Genomic DNA, 19402 nt, shown 5'->3' with positions numbered 1-19402 from the left:
GTAATCGTCGCTTTCTCGGTCCGAATCGCTCTCGCTGCTGGTGGCCATGATTGTAAACAATGTGCAGATGTGAGGAGCTCCACAACCTGTGACGTCACGTTACCTCCGGTACAGGCAAGGCTTTTTTATCAGCGACCAAAAGTTGCAAACTTTATCGTCGATGTTCTCTACTAAATCCTTTCAGCAAAAATATGGCAATATCGCGAAATGATCAAGTATGACACATAGGATGGACCTGCTATCCCCGTTTAAATAAGAAAATCTCATTTCAGTAGGCCTTTAAATAACTAAAATGTCAACAATTTGAGTCATTGAATCTTTGAAAGAAATAACTGATCCGTTATAACTAGGAATGTTCCATGTTGCATTATTGAGCCACGGATGAGGAGATGCTGCTCAGTTATTGATTTAAGTAAAGTCGGAATATTGTTAAAACAGTTAGCTCCATCTTTTGACACTTCTTCCACTCCCGTCCTTGCAGATGATGGGGAGAAGACTCTGCCGAAGGTCCATCCATCCATTTTCTACCGCTTGTCCCTTACGGGGTCGTGGGGGCTGTCGAAGGTGAGACACGTAAATAAGACCGCCCACAAATCGGCGCATCATGAAGAGATGCTCAGAAAGCTACTTGAAGATGATCTGTAAAACATCATCTATGCAACACTTTCACCAAAGAACCACCATTACATGTTATGTAGACCAGTGTTTTTCAACCTTTTTTGAGCCGAGGCACATTTTTTTCATTGAAAAAATGCGGAGGCACACCACCAGCAGAAATCATTAAAAACTGAAACTCAGCAGCCGATATAGACAATAAAAAGGCGTTGTCGCAATTGTTGGATATGACTTTAAACCATAACCAACCATGCATCACTATAACTCTTGTCTCAAAGTAGGTGTTCTGTCACTACCTGTCACATCACGCCCTGACTTATTTTGAGTTTTTTGCTGTTTTGTCTTTTTTTGGTATTTTCCTGTAGCAGTTTCATGTCTTCCTTGACCGCTATTCCCCACACCTGCTTTGTTTTAGCAATCAAGAATATTTCAGTTGTTTTTATCCTTCTTTGTGTGGACATTGTTGATTGTCATGTCATGTTCGGATGTATTTTGTGGATGCTGTCTTTGCTCCACAGTAAGTCTTTGCTGTCGTCCAGCATTCTGTTTTTGTTTACTTTGTAGCCAGTCCAGTTTTAGTTTCGTTCTGCATAACCTTCCCTAAGCTTCAATGCCTTTTCTTAGGGACACTCATCTTTTGTTTATTTTTGGTTTAAGCATTAGACACCTTTTTACCTGCACACTGCCTCCCGCTGTTTCCAACATCTACGAAGCAATTAGCTACCTGCTGCCACCTACTGATATGGAAGAGTATAACATGGTAAATCTGCCGATCTCCAGACAGCACAGACACTCAACAACGGCACATTATTTGCGGATTATAATTACTGGTTTGCAAAAAATATTTTTAACCCAAATAGGTGAAATTAGATCATCTCACATGGCTCACCAGACTGTATCTCACGGAACACTAGAGTGCCGCGGCACAGTGGTTGAAAAACACTGCTGTAGACCACAAGATAGTGTTTTAAATTTAGAAAAAAAATCATAATATGACCCCTTTAATGCGCCTTACAATCTGGTGCGCCTTTTGTATGAAAAAAAGACCTGAATAGACCTGCTCATCGGCAGTGCGCCTTTTAATCCGGTGCGCCCTATGGTCCGAGAAATATGGTACATATGTTAAATAAAGTTACACAGACGATTCTAAAATGCAGCATTAATGCTAACATTCTCTAAACGTCAGTTCTAGGTTTGGTTAATGGTTAATGTAAATAATTCAATGTATATACCCTGATGATTATCTTGTGTGATGACTGTATTATGATGATAGTACCGTAATTTCCGGACTATAAGCCGCACCTGACTATAAGCCGCACCAGCTAAAATTAGGGGAAAATACAGATTGCTCCATATATAAGCCGCACCCGACTACAAGCCGCAGGGTTTTGATGTGTAATTACCGTAATATATAGGGGTTCCTGCTACCACGGAGGGGATTGTCGGGACAGAGATGACTGTTTGGGAACGCAAAGCGTCCCATTTATTAACAATAAATCTTTCAATCATTCAATCAAACTTTCACATCTTTGACATGGCGAACAGTATTCGTGCAGAGTACAAATAATACAACGGTGCAAAGTAATACAAAGTGCTCGCCTGTACGTTATCAAAATAACCAGCCTACCGGTATATGAAAAGTCAGTCTTTAATCATTGTGTCATTGTCTTCCTCCTGCGTACTAAAACCACCGAAATCCTCTTTGTCGGTGTCGGAGAAGAACAGGCCGTAAATAAGCTGCACCCTTGTATAAGCCGCAGGGACCAGAACGAGGGGAAAAAGTAGCGGCTTATAGTCCGGAAATTACGGTAAATATGATAGTATATATCTGTATCATGAATCAATTTAAGTGGACCCAGACTTAAACAAGTTGAAAAACTTATTCGAGTGTTACCATTTAGTGGTCAATTGTACGGAATATGTACTTCACTGTGCAACCTACTAATAAAAGTCTCAATCAATCAATCAATCAATGGTTCTAACTAACCATGGGAGAACGATTAGCTAACTTTCTTTTAATGTTGGCGCGGACACACAAGGAGGAGGAGAGGACAAGCTATAGCTAGCAGCAGTGCCAAGCCATCTTGGGTGTGAAGTAGTGAAACGATAAGAATAAATGCGTTGTACACTTATAACAGAAGTCTAACTGGAACCGCAAAACATCAGACAGTAAACAGCCAAGAAGAGGAAAATAACAATTAGATTAATAAGTCAGGAGAGACAATAAATGATAAGTACAGACCTAACTGCTTGGCATCTCTGCCTGTCACACCTCCTCCAGTGCACTTAATAATAACAATAATAACAATTCAGTCCAGCCGCCGGTGAGTATACACACAAGTTTGAGTCGCACGTTTATGGCAACTGGGGCCAAAGTTTCTGAACATTCTGTGGTTTTAGAAGGCACAGAAATTAAATCAAGGATGCCTGCTTGCCAAGTAAGGACATTTATTTATTTTTTTCACTTAGCAGGCTTGTACAATTCTAATGTATCTTGTCTTGCATATACAGTCGTGGTCAAAAGTTTACATACACTTGTAAAGAACATAATGTCATGGCTGTCTTGAGTTTCCAATAATTTCTACAACTCTTATTTTTTTTGTGATAGAGGGATTGGAGCACATACTTATTGGTCACAAAAACTATTCATGAAGTTTGGTTCTTTTATGAATTTATTATGGGTCTACTGAAAATGTGACCAAATCTGCTGGGTCAAAAGTATACATACAGCAATGTTAATATTTGGTTACATGTCCCTTGGCAAGTTTCACTGCAATAAGGCGCTTTTGGTAGCCATTCACAAGCTTCTGGCAAGCATCTAGTTGAATTTGTGACCACTCCTCTTGACAAAATTGGTGCAGGTCAGCTAATTTGTTGGTTTTCTGACATTAACTTGTTTCTTGAGCATTGTCCACACGTTTAAGTCAGGACTTTGGGAAGGCCATTCTAAAACCTTAATTCTAGCCTTATTTAGCCATTTCTGTTAGGCTTGACCAGAGCTGTTGAACCAAATGTACCAGGGACCCTCAAGGACAAAGTCAACGGAGGCAGTAATAAAGTATAACAGAGTTTAATGAAACTTTACGGAGGAGCGGAGGGATCCCGGGGAGGCGGCGAGGCGTGGGAGACACTGGGTTTGTGGAGGAGGGAGCCTGGAATGAAGCAGAAAGCAGAATCAGCATGGAACAAACGAGCACCAAGTTCTCCTTTAACTAACTCACAGAATACTACTAGATAACTGTAATTCTAAATGCTGTCTATACTGACCACAGGAGTCAACGTTCAAGCGTCGGACGCCGGCTCTCAGCTGTTTATGTAGGCTGCTCTCTGATGGCTGGGATGTGGAGCAGCTGGGCTGATTGGAACCAGCCACACCTGTGCTGGCTGCAGCAGGCTGAGAGAGACGCCCGGCCCTTGCCCTTAGATGGCGTGCAGAGGAGGGACCAGGAACGTGTGACACAACAGTACCCCCCCCCTTAGGGGAGGCACCGGACGACTGTCCTAGGGCACCTGGATTGTCCCGATAGAAATCGTCCAGCAGGGAGGGGTCAGCCAGGTAGGAACGGGGCACCCAGCTACGGTCTTCAGGGCCGAAGCCCTCCCAGTCCACCAGGTACTGGAATCCTTTCCCACGGCGGCGGACGGCGAGCAGCTTCCGAACCGTCCAAACAGGATCACCACCAGCCAGGACTCGGGGGGGTGGAGGGGCGGAGGTAGGGGGAGACAAGGCACTAGTGGTCACGGCCTTAATCTGGGACACGTGGAACACCGGGTGAACCTTAAGAGCAGGAGGGAGATTCAGACGAACTGCAACGGGGTTGATAACACTGTCCACAGTGTAGGGTCCGACATAACGAGGATTCAACTTGCGGGTTGAAGTCTGGGACGTCTGCAGGGGCAGGTCCCGGGCCAATAGCCAGACCTTCTGACCAGGCTGATAGTCAGGTGCACGCACCCTCCGGCGGTTGGCACCACGCTGGGTACGTGCAGAGGCACGGAGTAACGCAGCGCGGGCAGCCTCCCAGATGCGTCGACACCGGCGGAGGTGGGCTTCGGTGGAGGGAACTGCTACCTCCACTTCCTGTTCGGGAAACAGAGGGGGTTGGTAACCCAGCGAGCATTGAAAGGGTGACATGCCGGTGGCAGAGCTCTCCATGGTGTTGAGGGAATATTCCACCCAGGGTAAGTACTTAGCCCAAGAAGAGGGGTTGCTGGAGGCAACACAGCGAAGAGTCTCCTCAACTGTCTGGTTAGCGCGCTCCGTCTGCCCATTGGATTGTGGATGGTATCCAGAGGAGAGGCTGGCCGTGGCTCCAATACCCTTGCAAAAGGCCTTCCACACCTTGGAGATGAACTGGGGACCACGGTCTGACACGATGTCCGAAGGAATGCCGTGGGGGCGGACAACATGGAGGGTTAGGAGGTCAGCCGTCTCAGCAGCAAACGGGAGTTTGGGGAGAGGGACAAAATGAACTGCTTTAGAGAATCGGTCGACCACCGTCAGAATGGTGTCACAGCCCTGGGACACAGGAAGCCCAGTAACGAAGTCCATACCTATGTGAGACCAAGGCCGACTCGGAATAGGAAGGGGTTGTAGCAGGCCTGCAGGAGGCCTGTGTGAAGCCTTACTACGGGCGCAGACGGTGCAGGCGGCCACAAATTCCCTGACATCCTTCTTGAGGGTTGGCCACCAGAACCTCTGAGCAATGAACGAAGCTGTCCTGCGCTCTCCAGGGTGACAGGCAACACGGCTGGAGTGCCCCCACTCCAATACCGGTGTACGGACGGCATCAGGAACAAACTGTCTGTTCTGAGGGCCGTTGCCAGGGTCGGGCTGGTTCTCTAAGGCCTGCCTCACCACAGCGTCGATGGCCCACGTGACTACACCTACCACCCGGGCAGGGGGCAGGATGGTGTCGGAATCCGATTCCTCCTGGACAGCAGGATCTTCGTTAGAGAACTGACGAGAGAGAGCGTCCGCTCTGACGTTCTTGGAACCTGGGCGGTAGGTGAGGGTGAAATCAAACCGGCTGAAGAATAAGGCCCAGCGGGCCTGCCTGGAGTTAAGCCTCTTCGCCGTCTTCAAGTAGGTCAGATTCTTGTGGTCTGACCACACGATGAACGGCAGCTTCGCTCCCTCCAACCAGTGTCTCCATTCCTTCAGAGCGTCATGGACCGCCAACAGCTCCTTGTTTCCCACGTCGTAGTTCCTCTCTGCGGGGTCGTAGCTCCTGGAGAAATAGGCGCACGGATGAATCTTCTGATCCTCTTCGGACCTCTGGGAAAGGACGGCTCCGATGCCTGTGTCAGAAGCGTCCACCTCGACAATGAACTGTCTTGTCGAGTCAGGGTGGATTAGCACGGGTGCTGTGGAGAACAGACTCTTGAGCTTGAAAAAGGCTGTCTCGGCTCGAGACGTCCAGGAAAAGGGACGCGAAACGGAGGTTAGAGCATTAAGGGGGGCAGCGATCTGACTGTAACCCTTGATAAACCGGCGTAGAAAACCGGCGAAACCCAGGAATCGTCTGAGCTGAGTCCGGTTAGTAGGACGTGGCCACTCCTCCACGGCTTTGACCTTGGCAGGATCCGCACGCATCTGTCCAGCTTCCACAACGTTGCCAAGGTATGTCACCGAGTCAGAGTGGAAGACACACTTCTTAGCCTTGACGAACAGGCGGTTCTCCAACAACCGCTGGAGAACAAGGCGGACATGCTGGTGGTGTTCCTCCACAGACCTGGAGAAGATAAGGATGTCATCCAAATACACCACCACAAAGATGTTTAGCATATCTCGTAGCACATCATTCACGAGGGCTTGAAACACCGCCGGGGCATTGGAAAGCCCAAAAGGCATCACAAGGTACTCAAAATGGCCAAGGTGGGTGTTGAAGGCCGTCTTCCACTCGTCACCGTCTCTGATCCGAACTAGGTGGTAGGCATTGCGGAGATCAAGCTTAGTGAACACTCGGGCATGAGTGAGTGGCTCAAGAGTGGAACTAATAAGGGGAAGTGGATACTTATTCTTCACTGTGATGTCATTGAGACCACGATAGTCAATGCAAGGTCTCAGACCACCATCCTTCTTGTCCGCAAAGAAGAAGCCTGCCCCCAGAGGCGAGGACGACGGCCTGATGATGCCGGAGAGCAGGGACTCCGCAATGTAGTTGTGCATCGACTCCTTCTCTGGTAGGGAGATGTTGTAGAGATGCGACTTAGGATAGGGAGCCCCAGGCAGGAGATCAATGCCAATAACATAGGGCCGGTGCGGAGGAAGTGAGAGTGCTTTATCCTTACTGAATACCAAGGCAAGGTCATGATAAACAGGTGGAACACCAGTGATGTCGGGGGGAGAGGACATGGGTTTGGGTCTGCTTGAAGGGGACAGGGCGGAGCGCAGACAGGTTGCATGGCATGCGGTGCTCCAGCCCAAAATACGACCAGAGGCCCAGGAGATGTGAGGTTCATGCCTCTCCAACCAAGGTCTACCCAACACCAGGGGCGCTGTTGGGGCGTGTAGAACAAAAAAGCGGATGGTTTCAGAGTGATTTCCAGACAGAGTGAGTGTGAGGGGTTCTGTGGAAAAGGATATAGTTCCCATGGAGTGTCCGTCGATCGCTTGGGGAGACAGTGTGCGATCTAAAGGAACTAAAGGAATGCCCGCCTGGTGAGCCAAAGAGATGTCCATGAGGCACTCGTCTGCACCGGAGTCAATGAGGGCACTAACAGACAGTGTCTCTTCATTCCAGGTCAAGGTTGCAGGGAAAAGTCGGTTGGAATGATTCTTGGGCTGGGGAAGAGTTGTTTGGCTCACCAGTATAGCCCCTACCGGCGAGCTGGGTCTTTTGGGCGGATCGGGCAGACCTTGATGAAATGTCCTGGCTCACCACAGTAAAGACACAGCTGGTTGGTGAGCCTTTGTTCCCTCTCAGCTAGTGTCAGCCGGGACCGGCCGATCTCCATGGGCTCGGCAGGCCCGGGTGAAGAGGGAGCAGGGAGGAGCATAAGCTGTCGAGGTTGTGGAGTGGAGCGAGGAGATGGTGAAGTGCGGGTCACTGAAGCAGAGCGACTGGACCCAGGAGGAGGAGAGCTTCGTTGGGCTCGGTCCGCATGGCGCTCCTGAAGTCGTGTTCCCATCTTAAGGGCCAGGGATATGAGCTCATTAAGAGTCTGTGGGCTGTCACGGACCAAAAGATCTTTAATAGAATCACTCAGCCCCTTGCGGTAGACACTAAGAAGGGCGTGGTCGTTCCACTGGCTTTCAGCAGCAAGGATCCGGAACTCCAAAGTATACTGAGCCACAGAACGTGACCCTTGGCGAATAACTAGCAAACGGCTGGAAGCATCTTGTCCGTCAGTAGGGTGGTTAAACACAGCTTGAAACTCACTCTTAAACTGAGAGTAGTTAGTGGCAAAGACAGGGTTGTTCTCTACTGCTGCAATAGCCCAATTAAGAGCGTCGTCGACCAGGAGGGACATGATGAGAGCAATCTTCGAACCATCAGAAGTATATTTGGATGGCTGATGAGTAAAAAGTAACTCACACTGTGCCAGGAAGCCCCTGCAATGACCAAAATCCCCATTAAATGGCCTAGGACTGACTAAGCCAGGCTCAGACTGAGGCTGCTGTGTGCTGGGGAGGACGGGGTTAACAGGCTGGTTTGAAGAACTTGAAGCAGAGTTAGATTCAGCTGAAACATGTGCTGTAAGGACCTCCAGGGTCTTCTGTATGCCGAGCAAGACTCCAGAAATGTCCTTCACTTGGCCAGACAGAGCAGCCACATTACCAACAGTAGTTTGTGAAGTCTTCTCAAGCACAGCAATTTGGGATTGAACAGTGGGAAAAGCTTTGTTCAATTCTTCATGCAAAGTGGACAGTTGTGTGGCCTGGCCAAACACAAGCTCTCGTAATTCAGGGTTCTTCTGTCCCTCTGTCCCTGAGGACCCGGTTTGGTTCATTTTGGCTTGAACGTTCTGTTAGGCTTGACCAGAGCTGTTGAACCAAATGTACCAGGGACCCTCAAGGACAAAGTCAACGGAGGCAGTAATAAAGTATAACAGAGTTTAATGAAACTTTACGGAGGAGCGGAGGGATCCCGGGGAGGCGGCGAGGCGTGGGAGACACTGGGTTTGTGGAGGAGGGAGCCTGGAATGAAGCAGAAAGCAGAATCAGCATGGAACAAACGAGCACCAAGTTCTCCTTTAACTAACTCACAGAATACTACTAGATAACTGTAATTCTAAATGCTGTCTATACTGACCACAGGAGTCAACGTTCAAGCGTCGGACGCCGGCTCTCAGCTGTTTATGTAGGCTGCTCTCTGATGGCTGGGATGTGGAGCAGCTGGGCTGATTGGAACCAGCCACACCTGTGCTGGCTGCAGCAGGCTGAGAGAGACGCCCGGCCCTTGCCCTTAGATGGCGTGCAGAGGAGGGACCAGGAACGTGTGACACAACAATTTCTTTACCACTTTTGATGTGTGTTTGGGGTCATTGTCCTGTTGGAACAACCAACTGCGCCCAAGACCCAACCTCAGGGCCGATGATTTTAGGTTGTCCTGAAGAATTTTTCATTGTCCCATTTACTCTATGTAAAGCACCAGTTCCCTTGGCAGCAAAACAGGCCCAGAGCATAATACTACCACCACCACCATGCTTGACGGTAGGAATGGTGTTCCTGGGATTGAAGGTCTCATCTTTTCTCACATGGACAAAGATAAGACCTTCTGGAGGAAAGTTCTGTGGTCAGATGAAACAAAAAATTAGCTGTTTGGCCACAATACCCAGCAATATGTTTGGAGGAGAAAAGGTGAGGCCTTTAATCCCAGGAAAACCAATCCTACCGTCAAGCATGGTGGTGGTAGTATAATGCTCTTTTTGTTTTACTAAATAAGCGTTTATCACTTGCAACATTTAAAAACAGTGCATTTGTAATAAGAAGCAGTTAACTTAATTGCCATTATATTTATTATGTTACATTAAATGTGTGCAAAACTCACAAAATTCACAATAAATCAATCGATTATTGGCGTTTACTAATCGATTTTGTAATCGTCCATGTCCGAATTGCGGTTAATCTAAAAATCGATTATTTCCCCCACCTCTACCTAATATACTGTATATGTACTGTACATTTACAGTACTATAAAATCGATTAGTAAACGCCAATAATCGATTTATTTATTGTGAATCATAAAATGCAGACCGTTTGTAGAATTTGGCTGACTGCAGCGAGACACCTCACTGAGAGGTTCAACCAGCTCCTTTATTATAGGGCACTTATATTCCAGTTTTGCACACATTTAATGTAACATAATAAATGTAATGGGAATTAATTTAACTGCTTCTTATTACAAATGCACTGTTTTTAAATGTTGCAAGTGATAAACACTTATTTAGTTAAACAAAAAGAAATGTAAAACTGCTTCCATATACATAAATGCATTATTAATCGATTTTTAATCAAAACGTAGCCCCTGAATCGTAATCGTAATCAAATCGTAAGGTGCCCAAAGATTCCCAACTCTAATATATTAGGGCTGTCAAAGTTAACGCGATAACAACTCGTTAACTGTAAGTTCCTTTCCTTTCTTTAGTTTATTTGGAACATGAACACACTTACAGCATAATACATCCCACAATTTCATATCATTTCATTTTACATCATGCCCGAAAAGGAGTAGGAAAAAGCAAATCTTATTTAATCCTACCCCTTTCCCACTTCAGAGCGTTTACAAATATATAGAATCATTTACTGACCTTTTTATACAATAAAATGACATCTATGAATTAGTATAAACAACAGTTTTGTAATATGTAATTAATTAATTCAGTCATTATTAATGCTAGGTTCACACCAACGGCGCTTTGACGGCGCTTTAAAGCGGCATGCAAAGCGGCGTTATAGCGTAACAAAGCCTGATTAAAGCGTGAGGGTCCTAATGGATCGTGGGAAAGCTTGTAGTGAAGCGGGACATGCGGCAAGTTCGCCAAAATTTTCTAAACGGTTTAAAAAAATTCTGCGCTCTGTCAAGAATGGAATAAAGCGCCGAGAGCGTATCAAAGCCTGACAAAGCCTGACAAAGCTCAGCAAAACTAGACTAAAAGCGTAGGAAAGCTTAACAGATCTTGGTTCAAAGCGCGGACCCCTACAAATAGGAAATGACTGTGATATTGACTAGTGACATTGAAACTTTTATGTAAAACCAACACAGGATTACAAATCCATTCTCTTTTGCATCATTGCCTTTTTTTATACGATGATCATTGTTTCTGTACTTCTGTTAGTTTGCTGTTTGATGTTGCAGTTTGACATTACTGTCTATAATTTTTCTGTATGAAAATGTTAATAATAAAGAGAATATGTTACGTTTTATAAAAGAAATGCCTTTTATTATTTTCAACTAGCATAAGAAATGAAAGATAGATATTTATTAAGATGACAAAAATAAAATAAATGAAGATATAAAACATAATATAACGGAAAAAAAAGAGGAATTGAAAAAATAAATGAATATAAAAAATGTGTGGATAATTGCCTTTTTTATTTTCAACTAGCATAACAAATGAAAGATAGATATTTATTAAGATGACAAAAATAAAATAAATGAAGATATAAAACATAATATAACGGGGAAAAAAAAGAGAAATTGAAAAAATAAATGAATATAAAAAATGTGTGGAAAACAGTATACTGAGTTTTTCACATTTTTTTCTTATTTTTGTTGTAACAATGCACAACAGAGCTTGATAATCGTGTCAGAGCGTAATAAAGTTCAATAAAGCGTAATAAAACGTATCAAAGCATGATTTAAAGCGTATCAAAGCGGGATCAAAGCGTGCGGAACGGTAACAAAGCGGCAACTAATTCGTATCAGAGTGTATCAGAGCATATCAGAGCGTATCAAAGCATAACATTACTTCAGAGATCGGGATATTCGTGGAAAAATTGACAAAAATGACGGCGCTTTGCTCGCCGCTTTAAAGCGCGGCAAGCGCCGTTGGTGTGGACCAGGCATAACATACTGAGATGAAGAATATCTTATTTTCAATAAGGTTGGAAGTATTTCTCATAATTCTTCTTCTTTGTACTTTGTAAGCACTATTATTTTGAACAACCTCTTAAACTGGATCATATGAGTACAATTTTTAACTTCTTTACTTAATCCAGTCCATAATTTAATTCCACATACTGATATTCTAAAAGTTCTAAGTGTTGTACGTGCATATAAATGTTTTAAATTATCTTTTCCTCTAAGGTTGTATTTCTCTTCTTTAGTTGAGAAGAATTGTTGTACATTCTTTGGTAGCAGGTTATAGTTTGCTTTGTACATCATTTTAGCTGTTTGCAATTTTACCAAATCACCGAACTTTAATATTTCTGACTCAATAAATAAAGGGTTTGTATGTTCTCTATATCCAACATTATGTATTATTCTTACTGATCTTTTTTGTAACACAGTTAGCGAATGTAGCGCACATTTGTAGTTATTTCCCCATATTTCTGCACAATAACTCAGATATGGTAACACTAGCGAGCAGTAGAGAATATGAAGTGATTTTTGGCCCAGGACGTATTTTGCTTTATTCATTATTGAAATGTTTCTTTGCCACCTTATGTTGTATGTTTTGTACGTGAGATTTCCAATTCAATTGATCATCTCTTAATACTCCCAAAAATCTGGTTTATTGTATCCTTTCGATGTCTACTCCGTCTATTTGTATTCGTGTATGATGCTCTTTTCTACTATTACCAAATAGCATTATTTTAGTTTTACTGAGATTCAAAGATAATCTGTTTTTGTCAAACCATCTTTTTAATTTGTTCATTTCTTCTGTTATTATTTGTATTATCTTCCGTGTGCTCTCTCCTGAACAGAAAGCAGTTGTGTCGTCTGCAAATAAAACTAACTTTAAGTCCTTTGTAACATTACAAATGTCGTTTATATAAAGATTAAACAATCTTGGTCCCAGTATTGATCCCTGGGGTACACCACCAACAAGCGGTGTAGACTAATGGGGATCCTTAATAAACTAAACTAAACTAAACTAAACTAAACCACAGGATATATCTAGCCGTGTTGACATATTTTCACCCACTTTTAACAGCGATCATTTTTTAACCTGTGATTAATGCACATGCATCCTGACTCTTTTTTGACCCTCGGTCCATTCCGAAGCAGGGGAATTGTAAGGGCGTCCAGTTACTGTTAAGCCACAAGCTTGAAAATAGCGAGCAGAAATGCACAGAGAAAGAGGGACATTTGGGAAATCTCAGATGCAAAGCCATGGCAAGTTGTTCTCTCGACCAGACAAAACCATTTTATCTTTGATCGCGGTGACACAGGCACACTTTGCCGCTTGTAGAACGTCCATGTTTACATTACACTTAAGTGCTATGAAAACATAAAATGTAGATTGTTACTGGAATGAAAGCTCAGAAAAGCTAGAAAATTAAATTATGGTCTCTCTAAGCTCGAGATGTGATTATTGTAAAGACTGGTTTTCCTGTCTGAGTAAAACATCAGAAGACCGCCAGCAGTTGGAGCAGAACGCTGCAATCAATCATCCCATTCATCTATCCATTTTCTATATTGCTTATCCTCATTAGGGTCACGGGTAAGCTGGAGCATATCACAGCTGACTTCGGTTTAGAGGCGAAGTACACGCTAGACTAGCCGTCAGCCGATCGCAGGGGTACATACAGACAGCATTCACACTCACATTCATACATATGGTCATTTTAGAGTCTACGATTCAACTAAAGTGCATATTTTTGGAACGTGGGAGGAAGCTGTAGTCCCCGGGGAGAAGACCCACGCACGCAGGGGGAAAACAAGCAAACGCCACACACAGATGCCCAAATGGAGATACGAACCAAGATTTCCTGACTGTATAGGCCACCGTGTGACCCGCTGCAATCAATTTACAAAAAAATGTAAAACGTTTATTTAAAATAATTCACAAACCTAATTACCCATTCTTTGATACAGTAGTGTGTCATTACAGAGAAAACGCATTAAATGTTATAAAATTAGAAAATGTAAATATACTTAATACTAGATATGAGTAGGGATGTATATTCAGTATCAGAATTTTTTGGTACCAGTTCTAACTGAAATTGGGTCAGGCCGGGAGGACCATTAAGATTCTGGACAAATGATACGGCTACCATTTTTGGGTTTTTTCCCAGCTGACCGTCATTATGACACACTGTCACATTCACCCCAGACATTGGTAGGATGTGAAAATCAGCTTGGAGTAATCACAAATAAGGAAGCAACACCACATAAAAGTTTGTAACTCAACCATATTTCCTCCTCAAAAGTCTCTCAAAGTCTCGCATATTAATAAAAGTTAGTGTCAGTTTAAAGAGTTTACCTACGACCGCCGCTACCGCGCTCAATCAACCGTCCTGCTAACGATCCAGTAATCCACATGCCAATATTATTCCAGTGAATGAATAGTTAGAATACAATAAATAGAAAAATAGAATAGATTGTGATCATTTAGTGAAAATAGAAGGTTAAACAATGACAGCCAACCAAACCAAATAAGCACAGTTTAGCGCAGATGGGATACGAGAGCAAGTTAAAGGAGACTTATGATGAAATGTAATCTTTTCTGACTTATGCATCTTGTCAACAATGTTGGATACTCGTGTTAAACAATGTCAACGCCTCAAATCATAAAGTCCACACATTTTGCGTACAGGCAGTTTTGGATGCATCTGTCAGCGAAGTTTTGCAGTGACGCCGTGACTTCAGAGCGCGAGAGAGTGGTATCATTGCGACTGAGCACCATTGGAGTTCATCAGTCATATGAGTGTTTTGTTTTATTCTTGACATGTGCTGGCTTGTTTTGGACATTTGTTCATTTGAGCGCTTGTAATGTTTGAATTGTCATTAAAAAAAGGGTTTCGTTGAGCTTTTACCTGACATTCTTTCAGTTACATGGGTGTGTAGCATGCGTATATTGATAATGGTTAATATCTATTTTGTTATTTACTTTTACTTAAACTTCATTTAATTATAAAATGAGATTAGTCCTTTCTAGTCAGAGACAATCAACAATAAATATTGCTAAAATTGTATGGTTTCTTATCTTGAAAACAAATGTCAAGAGTGAGTTACTGTGTAGAAATATGGGGAAATAATTACAAAAGTACACTTCATTCATTAACGGTGTTACAAAAAAGATCAGTTAGAATAATACATAATGTTGGATATAGAGAACATACAAATCCTTTATTTATTGAATCAAAGATACTGAAATTCCACGACATAGTGAATTTGCAAACAGCTAAAATTATACACAAAGCAAACTATAACCTGCTACCCAAGAATATACAACAATTCTCCTCAAAAAAAGAGGAGAAATATAATCTTAGAGAGAAATGTAATTTAAAACATTTGTATGCACGTACAACACTTAAGACCTTCAGTATATCAGTATGTGAAATTAAATTATGCAATGGATTAAGCAAAGCAATCAAACAATGTACTAATATGATCCACTTCAAGAAACTCTTTAAACTTAAAGTGTTTACAAAGTACAAAGAAGAAGAACCATGATAAACATTCTGAATTTACTTAATTCATCCATTCTTTCACTCTCATAATAATCTTACTTATCTCATCATATGAAATGTAACTTACTTCACCAATTATTATTTATTTATTTGTTTTTATTGTGATTACTTATGGAGTATATTGTGAATAAATTGAGAACAGGAAGTGAACAAAAGTTTTAGCAACTGTTATGTAAAAGAAAAGGGGTAGGATTAAATAAGCTCTACTTCTTCCTACTCCTTTTTCGAACACGTTGAAAAGAGAAACTGGAAATTGGGATGTATCATGTTGTATGCTTGCATGTTCGAAATAAACTCAAACTCAAACTCAATTGGTGATTACTTACGGGGTACTCTATCGATGTCAGTTAATGCTGGTATGACAAAGAATATGGAACAGAATTGGTGATCTAAATCAGATTGCTGAACCTTGGCAGATGTCTACAGGTGCCATCCAAAGTTTAGGGACACACTGCATTACTATGACTATTACCCACCATATGTTTTGTTTTTGTTTATTCTCTGTTACTAAAAAAGTTACAAAAAAATTGCAATACGCTAGTTCTTGTACACAATGAATTAATTCTACGCCAGCAAATACAGAGAAAAAAGTAGGCATCTCGGTATACAACATGACTGAAGAGAAGCACATTGTGTTTCTGAAATCTTCACAGACCATTACAAGTGAGCCAATATTGCCTTATCTTCTTGTGTACGAAACACCTGTAATTATTTGTCTTTTGGACTTGAAAACATTTACTTTTACTTGATATTTGCCATTAAAGGGGAACTGCACTTTTTTGGGGAATTTTGCCTCTCATTCACAATCACTAACAAAAAAACATGACGGCGTATGGATTTTTTCAATGCATTCTAAATATTAAAGAAACGTAAATAAAAGTCCGCTTACACGGGAGCCAATACTATTGCGGCCATAAAATCAGATAAAAAAACATTCCAAACCACTCAAAAAGCACCAACAATAAACCATTTACATTTCGTGACTTGAATATTAACCAAATATAAGTGATATTTTTATTATAAACACTAACGCAGACAAACTATTTATAGCGGCGCCGTGATCACTTCCTGTATCCCTAAGTTTACATCATCGACTGATCAGCTGCTTTCTCGTTTCCCTGCTCCCTGTAAGTTTATTGTAGGTCCTAAATCATGCCTTCATCTGATATAAACCGACAAGTTGGGGCACGTTGACACCACCATATAGGACCTGGAACTGGCGAGAATGACCCGAAAAACACTTGTTCACACCACTTGCCTCTCCCCCACCCCGTTTCTTCTCGAGGATTATGAGACATTTTTCATTTAAATGGGAATAAATGAACATTCTGGCAGTCAGCATACTAATGACAGCAGACCTTGTAGAGTAAGTGATGTTTTATTATTTATTATTATTATTTATTATATATTATTATTTATTGGTTGTTTTCATTTCTTGTTTTATTCTTTATTTACTACATTTTAGTATTTTAGTGGATATATTCTCGACTTCTTTGAAGGTATATTTTACTACTGTATTTTATTCATCCTTCCGTGTTACGATGTGAATGTGACGCTATGTGCCCCTTTTCTTATGTCTGTACAGCCCTTTGGCCAACTGGGGTTGTTTTTTAAATGTGCTATATAAATAAATAAACTGAAACTGAAACTATTAAAAGGCAAACGTGACACATTTTTTAAATTAATGTGCCGCGTATGCTTAAAATTATCAAAAAACGTCAATAATAAATGTTATTATAAATGTGCTTGTTACTACATTACATATATACTTACATCATTTATATAAAACCTTAATGGAGGTATTTGGATGCTTTTTAGGGCAGTGGTTCTTAACCTGTGTTCGATCGAACCCTAGGGGTTCGGCGAGTCGGCCTCAGGGGTTCCGCGGAGGTCAAAACACATCCGACTCATCGTGTAAATACAAAATTCTCCCTATCGGCGTATTATGGATACGGCAACAGATGACTGATTTGCAGGTGTGTAGTTTGTTGTGAGTTTATGCACTGTGTTGGTTTTGTTGTTTGAACAAGGTGATGTTCATGCACGGTTCATTTTATGCAACAGTAAAAAAAAACATGGTAACACTTTAGTATGGGGAACATATTCACCATTAATTAGTTGCTTATTAACATGCAAATTAGTAACATATTGGCTCTTAACTAGTCATTATTAAGTACTTATTAATGCCTTATTCAGCATGGCCTTATTATAACCCTAACTCTCTAACTCTGACCCTAACCCTAACAAAATAACTCTAAATTAAGTCTTTGTTACTTAGAATATGTTCCCCTAGTGTCCAAATAACTCTAAATTAAGTCTTTGTTACTTAGAATATGTTCCCCTAGTGTCCAAATAACTCTAAATTAAGTCTTTGTTACTTAGAATATGTTCCCCATACTAAACTGTTACCAAAAACATATAACTTTGTCTTGAATTTGAAAAAAAAACAACATTTTATTTTTCACTAAAGAAAGGTTTGGTACAACGCATATGAAACTGGTGGGGTTCGGTACCTCCAACAAGGTTAAGAACCACTGTTTTAGGGGCTCTTATAGGCATAATTGAGTGGCTCCCATAGGCTTCCTATTAAGCTGACTTTTGATCGCATTTTTTTAATATTTAAAATGAAAAAAAAATGTAATCCATCCGTTGTCATGTCTCTCAAAATGATTGTGAACAATACAAAACAATTCCGAAAAAAAGTGCAGTTTCCCTTTAAGCTTCTAATTTAATTCTAATTACTATTTTGTTATGAAAACCCCACAAAGTACAGCAGTCATTAATTTCTAAAAGAGGTATATACAGCGTGTCCTTAAAGTTCGGACATGTAATATACATACATTGCACAAAAAGGTTAATTTATTCAATTATATATGATATAGATATATAATTTTTTTAACAAATGAATTAAAAAATAAATACATGTATTAATAATGCTGTATTGTTTATTTACATTATACGTACATTTACTTTTTTCTTCTTTTATATATATATATAAATAACTATAAAATATGCATTTTATGCCTATAGAATCAGACTTTATGACATCCCATACAGTAGTTCTGGACTTTATTAAGGTTTACCACAGCATCCCCTGCTGGTGGTCAGCATCCAGTCACCAGCATTAAGCATCAGTTGCATCTCAAAAGGAAATATGTTGACTTGTTTTCAGTGTTTTGTTTTACCTATTTCTATAGTAAATTGAACAAAGTTGTTGTTGCAATTAATAAATTAAACAAAACAAGCAGGGTATTTACTCACGTCACTGAATTCAGGAATACGACGAAGCAAAAGATAAAACTGCTGAAGTCCACAAAACTTTTCAGTCCAGCTGGTGTGTGACAGTCAACGAGCAGCTGAGTTGACAGACATTCACTTTCACTTTCTTTTACTTTCCCGGCTGCCAAGCGCGTGCTCTCCAATATAAATGCGTCCTTATTCGGTCCGCCTCCTACCAGGGAAGAGGCGTGGCTCTGGCTTGGATTCCTTCCAGGAGCATCAACGCTGGATGCCCATATAAGGAGTCTTGTAAAGAAAAAAATGTCAGCATTTTCGAGTGTTCATATTTCTAAAGTACAAGGCTTTCACAGTCTACTGACTTTATATTGGTAATTAATTTACAATGCAAATAAAACACAATATATATATATATATATATATATATATATATATATATATATATATATATATATATATATATATATATATATATATATATATATATATATATATATATATATATATATATATATATATATATATATATATATATATATATATATATCTAAACTACAGACCAGCGTACTTTACAACAAATGATAAATGAGTCGAGCCGCATGCGCATAAGCGCCGATCTACATTTCTGCCGGTGGGTGCTCGGTGTGTGTGTATTAGTGTTGTCCCGATACCAATATGTTGGTACCGATACCGGTACCAAAAGTATTTCGGTACTTTTCTAAATAAAGGGGACCACAAAAAATGTCATTATTGGCTTTATTTTAACAAAAATTTTACAGTACATTAAACATGTGTTTTTCATTGCAATTTTGTCCTTAAAGGCCTACTGAAACCCACTACTACCGACCACGCAGTCTGATAGTTTATATATCAATGATGAAATCTTAACATTGCAACACATGCCAATACGGCCGGGTTAACTTATAAAGTGCAATTTTAAATTTCCCGCTAAACTTCCGGTTG

General features: G+C 41.2%; 1 protein-coding gene across 1 annotated transcript in view; it reads right to left on the bottom strand.

Annotated features, from left to right (window-relative positions):
* The window catches only part of lmo4a (LIM domain only 4a), a 32643-nt gene extending 14049 nt beyond the window's left edge, over window positions 1-18594 (bottom strand). Inside the window, exon 1 of the mRNA XM_062031377.1 lies at window positions 18464-18594. The gene's annotated coding sequence lies outside the window, so the exon portion shown is untranslated. The remainder of the gene's footprint in view (window positions 1-18463) is intronic.
* Window positions 18595-19402: the final 808 nt, after the last annotated feature.

Source organism: Entelurus aequoreus, linkage group LG21 (genome assembly GCF_033978785.1).
Source record: "Entelurus aequoreus isolate RoL-2023_Sb linkage group LG21, RoL_Eaeq_v1.1, whole genome shotgun sequence".
Lineage (NCBI taxonomy): Eukaryota > Metazoa > Chordata > Actinopteri > Syngnathiformes > Syngnathidae > Entelurus > Entelurus aequoreus.
Note: the sequence above shows the minus strand (reverse complement) of the source record. Positions and strands in the feature narration are given on the sequence as shown.